An 11,609-nucleotide genomic window follows, 5' to 3' on the forward strand; every position below is an offset into this window, starting at 1 on the left:
AGAAAGAAAGAATCACAAACAGGTTCCACACTGTAAGCACTGAACCTGACATAAGACTCAATCCTACGAACTGTGGGATCCTGACCTGAGCCTATATTGAGTCAGTTACTAAACTGAGCCATCCAAGTGCCCCCAAAACACTTATTTTAAGAGAAAACAACAAGACAACAACCCAGCACCCAGATCTGAAAGATCTGTGTAAAACAGCAAGAAAAATGGACTTCACTAATGGCGCCCACCCCAGCTGACTCTTGGTTGGGAAGATACCAAACGTAGTTGGTGGGTTCTAGAAGATGCACTGCTCCAAGAAAGGCTGTCCTCCCCCACTACCCATGATGGAGAGGGAGGACCTCAGCCCTGGAAGGGATCTACCAGCCTCTGTTTCCAAATATGTGCCCAAATCCACTATGGGGAGACCTGGTGAGCGTCAGGATTCTTGTCCCTGCTACCCAGCACATGTGTGGCTGAGGCCATATCAAATTCCTGCATCAGGTCTTCATTGAATGCCACAAAATAGCATTTGAGATGGCTGAAATCTGGTGTGGATGGTGGCAGATAGAGCCATACTCTAGTGAAAATGTCCACAAGCAAGCACCTTTGCTCAGCACAAGGTCTCATCAGGAACCTTCTGCTTCTTTCCCACTTTCACAGGGGAAGGCTTCCCTATCAGCTTGCTGCCTCCTTTGCTGTTGGGGCTACTCAGCCTCCCTCTTGCCTTCTTGGCATTGGTGGAGGGCTGCTTTGGGCCCTCCCGCCCAAAGCAGCCCTCCACCAATTTGGGGAGGCTATGGAGGCCTTGCAAGACCCAGAATGAGGTACCCTCATTCTCTCCACTGCTGTCCCCTGTAGAGGAGCTCCCCTCCTGTCCAGCTGCCACAGTGAAGTCTACCCTCTCTTTAGACTGCCAGTGTAGCTCCTTGAATTGGGACCAGTTAGTGGCAGATTTCCAGTCCTTATCCTGAAGTGATGGAATCTGATGGAGATGATCCCCACAGCTGTGTGAGCCTCATATTTGGAGAATTCAGCCCCTGCCATCTCCCACACAGCAGCTTTCTTTGGGTCTGGGGCGATGAAGTCAGGATAGTAGATCTTGTGTCCTTTTCATATCCTTCAGTACCAGCCCTTCCAACACCTCTCACATCACCCAATTTATCATATTGGTCAAGTCTGAAGCTTTAGTGACTTTCTTCACTTCTGAGAACATGATCTGGTTAGGAATTTCAACCATGTTATCATGAAGAAACTTCTGCTGCTTGCACAGAGGGCTGTCCGTCAACTTGACATTGAAGTAGGTAAAACAAAAAACAAACAGGCAGACATTAGCATCCTGGAAGGCAGCTTTCTTACGCACTCCAGGAATCCCGAAGGGCAGAAGTTTGGCTGTCCTAGTGTTGATCAGGAGCACCTCAAAGTCTAAGATCATGTTGTGCCCCCAGGGAAATCCTGGTGGATGTAGTCCTTAAGGTGGGCCACCTTGTGAGGCAAGACAGGCTTCAATATGCAGCTGAAGTAGCTGAAGTGGTCCCCATTATTATGCTCCTGGACTCACTCCCCATCATACTTAATTTTAGACAACATGCCATTAAAGCATGTCTTTATCACATGCTTGATGGACTTGAGGCCTCAGCCAGCAAGGGCTGCACTGGCATCATCAGTGATGGCTGGATGCTCAGAGCTTATCTCTGGCCTGGCTCCTTCTCCACCTCCTGCTCATTGCAGAGGACCTGCTACACCATGTCCTGCAGGTTGTGTGATGCTTTATAGGCAACAGGAGTCAAGGGCATTGAACACATGTTTTGCACCCAAGTTCATCCTTGGGTTATGTTTGATCAACTTGATGATGCACTTAAGGTCATTGGCTGTGTACCTGGAGGCAGTGTCCTGCAGGGCCTGTTGCTGATCATTCTCCTTGGTGAGCTTGGAGAGCTGAAAGAGGAAGTTGTCCACCTCTTGGATGTTAAGGAGACTCTTGGCACCTGGGAGGACAGACTTGCTCTGCTCAAAGAAGATTCTGGTTGTCTCTGATACCTAACCTGCTCTAGGTCTCATGCCATATCATTTGGGTTGCAGTGCAAAGTTAGGCTGAAAAGCTTTACAGCCTGCTTATTATTTAAGTTGTAAATACTCCTAATAACACCTGGCAGCAGCAGCTTAACTTTTAGGTACACGTCACTGTGGAAACCATCTCCTGCCAAACTTTTTCAAAGGAAATTCTGGTTGATCTGGGTCATCCTATTATAGCAAGGATTTTCAGCCACAATGGTGCACAACTTCCAAAACTCACGTAGCAGATCATCCTTGTGCTTGGGGTCCCATTTGCTTGAGGACAGACTTGCCTTAGGGGTCAAGCTCAAGTGGGCTTCCCCAGAGTTGTTGGGCTTGGATGAAAAACCAGAAAATTTCTGGGGATTGATATTGATGACAAATGAGGTACCTTTCATTGGAGATGTCACCTGGCCAGTGGCTGTCATCTTAGCCTGGACAACAGCTTTCTTTGGTGTGCTTATTGCCTTAAAAGACAGATCTACAATGTGTTGGCTTATCTGTTCCTTCTCATTATCTTCCAGCTTCTCCCAGCCTTCCAGGTTGTAAGGTCGTCAGTACTTTTTGTGGCAGCCTTGGTCCACTCCAGTTTCTCAAATGTGCATTTTAAAATGTGATACCACTTCTTCATATTCCTGCTGGACTCTGAGAAAGGATTGAGCACCACTTTGCTGATCCAGCATACACTTTTCACAATCTTTTCCTTGCGTTTTTTGCAGCCAGCCATGCCATGCTTGGCATAGTCCACCCAGAGCCATTGTTCAGCCATCTCACGGGCTGCTGCAGAGTCCCACATGCAACTTTGGCAAGAAAATAAGGCAGGTAGCACGTGGTCTTAGATTACCTTCCTGGAATGACAGAACAGGCTTTCATCTCTGCCCATGAAACAGATTTGTTTGTGACCAGTGGCTGAATTGTCTTATGTCAGACCAATGATGTTGTTCTTAGAATATGCACAGTTCTTTTCAGCTGAGTGCAGGGAGCTTTGGTGGGAAGAGGATCTTGAAAGCCAAAATCCTACATCTCACAGGATGGTTGGGAAAATTAAAATAAGTCCATGGATAGGCTGGCCGGCGGGGGGGTGGTTCTGAACTCTCTGCCTTCCCCCTCCTCCAGTGCACACCGCAGGCCTCAGACCAGGCACCTGCAGGCCACGAGTGCCACTTCAATTGTCTGTAGTCATTTGATTTCATTAATGGGGTTAAGGCAATTCAGTGAGGAAAATACACTTTTTCAAGAAATGGTGCTGGATATACAAATGCAAAAAAACAAAACAAAAAAACTTTCACTTCACACTGAATGTATTAATGTGGATCATAGAGCTAAATGTAAGATCCAAAATGACATGGGGGGCACCTGGGTGGCTCAGTTGGTTAAGCATCTGACTTCGGCTCAGGTCATGATCTCACAGTCTGTGAGTTTGAGACCCGCGTCAGGCTCTGTGCTGACAGCTCAGAGCCTGGAGCTTACTTCGGATTCTATGTCTCCCTCTCTCTCTCTGCCCCTCCCCTGCTCATGCTCTGTCTCTCTCTCTGTCTCAAACAAACAAACAAACAAACATCACATCAAGATCTAAAATGACATTGAGTTTGGTGAAGACTTTTAGGTGAGAACTGAAAAGAATGTGCTATAAAAAATAATCCATTTTCATCAAAGTAGAATAATGCTTTTCAAAAGAAATTTAAGAAATCAAAAAGAACAACCATAGACTGTGAAAATATATTTACAAAACCTATGTCTAAAAACGGACTTATGTCTAGAATACATGAAGCACACAACCCAGTAACAGTAAGACAAACAACAAAATGGGAAAAATATTTGAATAAACACTTTCCAGAGTAAATATATAGATAGAAAATAAGTACATGAAAAGATCATTAGTCGTTAGGACAATGCAAATTTAAATCACAATGAGATAATTGTATACACCCTGTAGAATAGATAAAATTGAAAAGGTTGTTCCTACCAAGTTTTAGCAGGGAATCAGAGCAACAGGAATTCTCATGTAGTGCTTGTGGAAATGTAAACAGTACTACTTTGGAAAACAGTTTGGCATTTTCATAAAAATTTAAACACAGATTTACCATATGAAACAGCCATCCCATTACAAGATATTTAGCTAAGAGAAAGAGCCAACACACCAGTCTTTCTAGTTAATATATTTGTATTATACAGAAATTGAAGGCAATCCAAAATCCTTCAATATTGAATGGATTAACAAATTTGTATAATCTGTACAATAATATTCATCAATAAGAACAAAATACTGACACATGCCTCAAAATAGATGTATTCCAAAAGAAGTACGTTCAGTGAAGAAACCAAGCCCAAAAAAGTATAACATGCTCTCAGTTTTAAATGATATAAAATTTTAGAAATTAACAATAATCTATATTGATGGGACACATACCACTGGTTGTCTGAGAGATTAAGCAATGGGAAGAAAGAGTATGGATGCATTACAAAAGAGCATAACAGAAATGTCCAATATCTTAATTATGCTGATTGTTTCACAGGTGGATAAGTATGTCAAAATACATCAAATCATTACCTTAAAATATGTCCACCTTCTTTCATGTCAAGCATATCTCAATAAATGTATAAACTATAATAGCAAAGTAAACCCAAAACAAATATTACGAAAGAAAGAATAGAAGTAAGAGTAAGGATTGTTGAAATAGAAAACATTACCAAGAAAAAACAAAACCAACCAACCAAACAAACAAACAAACAAATAGAACAAAACACAAGAATGAATCAACCAGAATCAAAGACTGGTTATTTAAAAAGACAAATGAAATAGTCATCCGGCAATGTAATTAGAGGGAAAAAATAAACTACTTAATAATATGTATTAGGAATTAAGAGTATAACAAGGTTTATTAGAGAGGTATAAAATCATAGGAAATGATATCAACTCTTTAGTACTAATGTTTAAAACATAGATAATATGGACAATTCCCAGAAGAGTAAATTTTACCAATTTAAAAATCAATTGAAACAGAAATAAACTTATAACCATTATTCATTTGTCAAAGTGTATTAGCAACTTGGCTCCAGACTGACACAATCTTACTGGCAAGTGTTTATCAAACTTTTAATGAAATTGTCACCTATTGTATTCACTTTTATACAGAAAGGCTACCTAGGAGACATTTTCCAAGGCGTTTTGGAGGCTAAGCAGAAATTATAGCAAAACTTCATGAAGAGATTGGCAAATGGTGTTTTTCTCAGAAATGCAAGAACAATTTCATGTTATAAAACACTGATTAAAAGAGGAGTAATATTATTTTATCAGTAGATTCAAGGAAAAATATTCAACTTCATTTAACACTCATTTGATAATATCATATTCAGGACAACTAAAAATGGAAAAAAAGTCCTCACCTTCATACAGCATCTCTATCAAAAACCTCTAGGAAAATGCACAACTGAGTATAGAAGCATTCTTTATAAAGTTAAAAAGAATTTTAAGGATACCTGATATTACTCCTCTTCTTCAACACAGTGTTACAAGTCCTAGTCTTTGTAATGGGACAAGAAATAACACATAAGAACAGTAAGGATTTGAAAGGAAGAACTGCATTCTTATTTTTCAGAGACAGTGTGACTAAGTACATAGACAATCCAAGATCTATTCCAGTCTATTAGAATCAGAGAATTCAGCAAAATTGTTGGAAATTAATCAATAGATAAAAAATCAATAGCTTTTCTGTTGATCAATATATCAATAGAAATCTCTTAGTTGGAGTATACCCTGGAAGCAGAACCTAAAACAAGAATTTAGGTACAACCAATTTATTTTTGACATGAACTCAAGAAGCAGTAGTCAGGAAGCAGGAGAGTGAACAAGGAAAGGAGAAAAAGTCAATACAGGGGTGAATTATTGAGGTCACTGCTGTGAACAATGGGTGCTTGATTTCACTGTGACAACTAAGAAGCATACAAAATTTCAGAATTACTGGTTGAAAGGAGAGGACACTGGGTCATTTATCCATGGCTCCTGTCTCCTAGGTTGGGGTTTATTCTTGATGGCATCAGCTTCCCCAAACTTCTCTGCTGTGTGTGTGGTATGTGCCTAGTAGACTTCTGTGGATTCAGAGAAAGCCCTGAAAGGCTTTCACATGGAATTATCTGCCACAACTAAATCTGAAGTCAGAGGTGAGTGGAGGGGATGCTACATAAGACTCCAAAGGCATCAGTGACAGCCAAGAAGATAATATAGGTTTCCTAAAATATTTGCAATCACAGTAGCATGTATCTATCTGTGTGTCTGTGTCTATCTAACAGTAAGCCCAATAAAAGACTTGTGAAATCATTGCAGAGAAAATGGAGAGGTGTCATGGTCATAGATGGGAAGACTCGCTATTGTAAAGACATCATTTAACCTCAAATTTAACAATAAATTCAAAGTAATTAAAATTTGAAAACACTGCAGTGATCTTTGTGGGACTTGACAAGATACATGCATAGAGAGGCAAATATGATGGAAGCAAATGGGAACGGGATTAGCCAAGATAATTGAATGAGAATCAGGAAGGAGGACGTGCCCTCTACCAGATTTTAAGACTTATTACAAAGCTACAGAAACATTTAAGAAGTGTTTTTGATGCAGGGAGAGGGGAAAACATGTAATTTAAGGGCAAACTGGGAGATTTACTCGCAACCCACTTAACTGCTAAAGCATTAGTGTCTATATATGTAAAGAACAATGAATGAATAAGTAAAAAGACAGCCCAATTGCAAAATGGGTAAAGGACATGAGCCAGAAATCTGCTGAATAGGAATCCCAAATATACAGTAAAACATGAAAACAAATCACTAATAATCAGGGAAATGAAAACTAAATACCAATTATATATGATTTCACATTTATCAAAGTGGGGAAAAAATCCTAGAATAACAACTACTAGTAAGAAAATGGTAAAGTAGAATTTTCATGCATTCCTTCAAGTGAATTGCTTCAAGTGAATATTGGTACAAAGTCTTTGTGGATCAATTTTTCAGTATCAAAGGTAGCTGATGGTGACTTATTCACTCAAATATATCTCAGTTATGTTCATTGCTCTATCTTTAGTACTTGTATCAATATCTGGTACAGATTAGGTTTTACATGACTATATATCTTATAATCAGTAACCTTTTTAAAAGTAATCTTTTGTCATATAACTAACCATCTCCACACTTAGTGGTTTAAACAGCTTACTGCTCACAAGTCTGTGGTCCATCAGCTTGGGTTAGGAAGGTTCATCTCTGCTTACTTACAATGCCATCTGGGCCCAGTAACAGTTTTTAAGTCTTGACTCGTATATGTGGGGTTTCTCTCCTTAGACTTTTTATCAGCCCACAGATTAGCCTGGACTTTTTCACATTAGTGGCAAAAGAGCTTCCAGAATTATGAGAGGACAACCGGCAATGTGCAAGCAGATTTTAATCCTCTTTTATCACATTTGCTGTTATCTATTGAGAAATGTGGAGGATAGGAGATTTTATTTTACTTGCAAGTTAACAAATTAGCCTGCTATAGTTTTCTGGAAGCTGGTAAGATACAAGTTTCTTGGTCCAGAGGCAAAGGATTCTGTTACAGCACAGTAGGTAGCATAAGTATCATGTTTATATGAGTTTTTCTTGCCTCTCAAGTCATATGAGAGTGACATGGGGATGGATGTTTCAAATGGTAGTGGGTTTCAATCACAGCTGGGGAACTCTGAGCTTATAGAACCTAAATCTTTTATAACCTGTTATAAGCAAATCTGTCTTTGCCCCAGAGGAAGACATCATCTGTTTGATAAGGGATGATATATGATGTAGGATGTTAAGCAAATCTGTCCTTTGCTCTGCAGGGAGACACTATCTTTGCTTCTAGGGCTATTTGCTATAGTAACATCCCTGAAAAAATAGTCTGAAACAAAAGGCCAATTAGTACCTTGCTTATAAGATGTATAGAAATGTGAGAGAACCATAGAGAATTATCTTCTAACAATGTCCTATCAGCCGAGGAGTCACATAGACAAGTCTGGAGTAGTGTGAGAGGAGACAATACAGGGTCAAAGATACAGGGAGTCATGATGTAAGAACTGTTACTATAATGATCTATCATATCCCTCAATCCAGTGATTAACATCCAGGTATGAGATATTCTCATACAAGGAGACATGTACAAATATATCTATTACAACACTTTTTTGGTACAAATAAAATATTGGATACTATTCAAAAGTTTAGCAGAAGGGGAATGGATATATAAACTGTGGTTTATTCAGGGACATTGGGGTGGCTTAGTTGACTTTGGCTGACTTTGGCTCAGGTCAGAATCTCACCATTCATGAGTTCAGGCCCTGCGTCAGGCTCTGTGCTGACATCTCAGAGCCTGGAGCCTGCCTCAGATTCTGTGTCTCCCTCTCTCTTTGCCCCTCTCCAACTGGCACTCTCTCTTGCTCTCTCACTCTCTCTAAAATAAACATTAAATTTTTTTTAATTGTGGTGTATTCATATGAATAAATGACAATGATGATGAAAATAATAATGATAGATAACCTCTACTGAGTATTAACTATGTGCATGGCATTGTTATAAATAATTTATATGTATAATGTCAGCTCACAAAAGTTGTATGACATATCACAGGCAGGCATTTTAACCAAGACTGGAGATCTACTGAGATAGGTGGTTTGAAGTATGCTGTATCAAAATGGGCATTTAGAATTAAAAACTGAGTGAAAAAGTAAATTGTGATGGGAGACAGAATGAATCCGTTTATATAAAATTTAAAGACATACAAAATGATGTTCATTTTTTCTCTTTTATGTCTTTAGTGCTTTTTTTTTTTTTAATCTATGTGGAAGTTCCAAAGTTATTTTGAGCTTTGCTTTGCTTCTCTTGCTGGATCTACTGCCTCCTTCCACTATTAAAAATATGTATTCTATTTGAAACTGGAGGTCTAATGCTGGAGCCAAGCCATGATTGGCCAAGGAGAATGCTTTGCCAAACCTGCAGGGGGTTCTTCTGCAGAGTTCCTCTGGGCAGAAGAATAACACATACCTCTGCTGCTATTCTTAAGTTCAACATTTATTTTTGATACAAACATACTAAATATACTTTCCACTTTTGCCCTTTGACATCTGTTATTTACATTATATTCACCATACTTGAAGATTTTTCCAGCCCTGTGAAAACCACTGCACATTCTTTATCAGAGCCTCTGATATTCTTACCACCATTTATCAAAGATTCTCACAAAAATCTGTGTTTAACCATATCAATGTCCTAAATTTGCGATGAAATTCAACAGATATTTGTTGAGCCACTTGGGTATTTTGGCCATAGGTAACCCAGGGATGAATAAGATAAGGTCCGTGCCTTTGGAGAACTCACAGTCTAGTGGGAGACAAAGACCTATAAACATAGTAACCAAACCATGATGCAATATGTGCTAAGACAAATGTGTTTATAAACTACTTTGGGCTCACAGATAAGGGAATGATTAATTCTACCTTCAAGTCTGAAGGAAAACCATAGAAATTAAATTACATCAAGTTGAAACTTGACAGATAAGTAAGGGATTCCACAAGAGAAAAAGTGAGCAGGGGTATTCAGAGAAAGGTAGAGAGCACATACAAATGGCTGAAGTATGAAAGGATATGGGGAATATAGGATATTGTTGGTGGAATGTGAGTTATATTAAAAGACGTAGAGAGAGAGAACCTAGGGGGTTTCGGAATGAGGGGATACGTAGAGGCCTGGCTAAGGAGTTTGGACTTTAGTATGCAAGCAATAGGGACTTTTAAGAGATTTAGAGTAGGGAAGTCTCATGGCCAGATTTTTGTTTTAAAAATATTTGGGAATAGAGTATAGGCTTCATGAAAGTAGTAACCTTGTTTTTTTTATTGTTATATACCCAGTCTCCAGAATAATGCAAACATATAGTAGACACCTAGTAATATTTGTTAAATAAATGAGTAGCAGCTAAGAGTGGAGGCGGATATTTTAGATTAGATGTTTATACAGTCATCCAGGGAAGTGACAATAAGGGACTTAATTAACATGTTTGTTTCAGTGTAATGTTTAATCACTCTCAACTTTGGGCAACCAAATAATTTATTGCCCAAGTTGGGAAACTTAAAAGTATAGGAGGATGCATTTAAAAGTATTCTGGAGATAACAGTTGAAAACTGGACAATGTGGTGGATGTATCTCAAGCTCATATTAGATTGTCAGGGTCTCAGTCTCAGGATAGCACTCAGCATGGGGGATGGAGATAGGACAGTTCTGAATAGGTGGGGACTGGGAAAGACAATGCCCCATATTGATGTGCTTGTCCTTGTGGGGATGTGTATTTGACCCAGTGCGCTTTGTAGCTCTTACCTATGCTTAGAGTTATTAAAGTTTTGTGAAATATACTAAGTATCATTTGGGGGCCAATATGTAAGATAGCAAAGATAACATGCAATGGGTAGGACAGAACTCTGTCCCTGAGAGGTCAATCCTGGGGCAAGAAGTGAGTGCATTGAAGGAGGGCTTTGTGAGGTACCTGGGTGGCTCAGTTGGATGAGCATCCAACTCTTGATGTCAGCTCAGGTCACGATTCCAGGGTTGTGGGATTGAGGCGGTGTCAGGCTTTGCACTGGGTGTGGAGCTTGCTTGGTATTTTCTCTCTCTGCCCCTCTCCCCTGCTCGCATAAGCTTTCTCTAAAATAAAAATAAAATAAAATAAAATAAAATAAAATAAAATAAAATAAAATAAAATAAAATAAGGTCTTGGATTGACATTGGTGGAAGTCATTTCCACCTCCCCTCAGTCTTTTGACCAGTGGGTGCTAAGGCATCAAGATGCCTGCAGCTCTTTGAGGAGGCAGATGAGGAGTAAGTCAGGGCTGTGAACCATTAAAGAACTTTAAGGGTAGGCATAGGTCTGTGTACTCAGAGTATACACACAGCTAGTGATGGATAGGAATTATTCTGTATGTTGAGTTTCTTTCTTTCTTTTTTTTTTATTATCATGGAACTTTTTATTTTTTTTCAATATATGAAATTTATTGTCAAATTGGTTTCCATACAACACCCAGTGCTCATCCCAAAAGGTGCCCTCCTCAATACCCATCACCTACCCTCCCCTTCCTCCCGCCCCCCATCAACCCTCAGTTTGTTCTCAGTTGAGTTTCTTTCATTATCTTTGAACTATCTGTAAAATATTCTTAAAAATCACAGATTTTCTTTGCTTCACCATGGGAATGCAGGGCAAAGTTGGGATAGAAAATACTGAGGGTGCAGGAGTACTGAGCCAACAGCAGCTGCCTGGGGTAAGCCCCTCTGAAGAGGAAGGTGTGATTGCAGTGGGATGAGCAGAGCTTGGGGATGAGAGGAGCAGTGAGCTGAGCCAGACAGCTGGCAGGCGGGGCGAGCAGCAACTGGGCCGGATTTGTCACATTCCCCAGAAACGTTTTGGAAGGGAAACCTGGTAAAAGGCAAAGCTTTGCAAAGTCAAGTAGACTGAGGTTCTAACTGCATATTGAATTTTGTAGCCTGAGGCTGCTGAGGCAAAGATATTAGGGTTGAAAAAAAAGATG

At 39.7% G+C, this 11,609-nt stretch overlaps 1 pseudogene; it reads right to left on the bottom strand.

The window, feature by feature from the left end:
- Nucleotides 1-351: 351 nt before the first annotated feature.
- LOC125174490 (DNA ligase 3-like) lies at nt 352-3,236 on the bottom strand (annotated as a pseudogene).
- Between the last annotated feature and the right edge of the window lie 8,373 nt (nt 3,237-11,609).

The sequence above is a fragment of the Prionailurus viverrinus genome, chromosome C2 (genome assembly GCF_022837055.1).
Source record: "Prionailurus viverrinus isolate Anna chromosome C2, UM_Priviv_1.0, whole genome shotgun sequence".
NCBI lineage: Eukaryota > Metazoa > Chordata > Mammalia > Carnivora > Felidae > Prionailurus > Prionailurus viverrinus.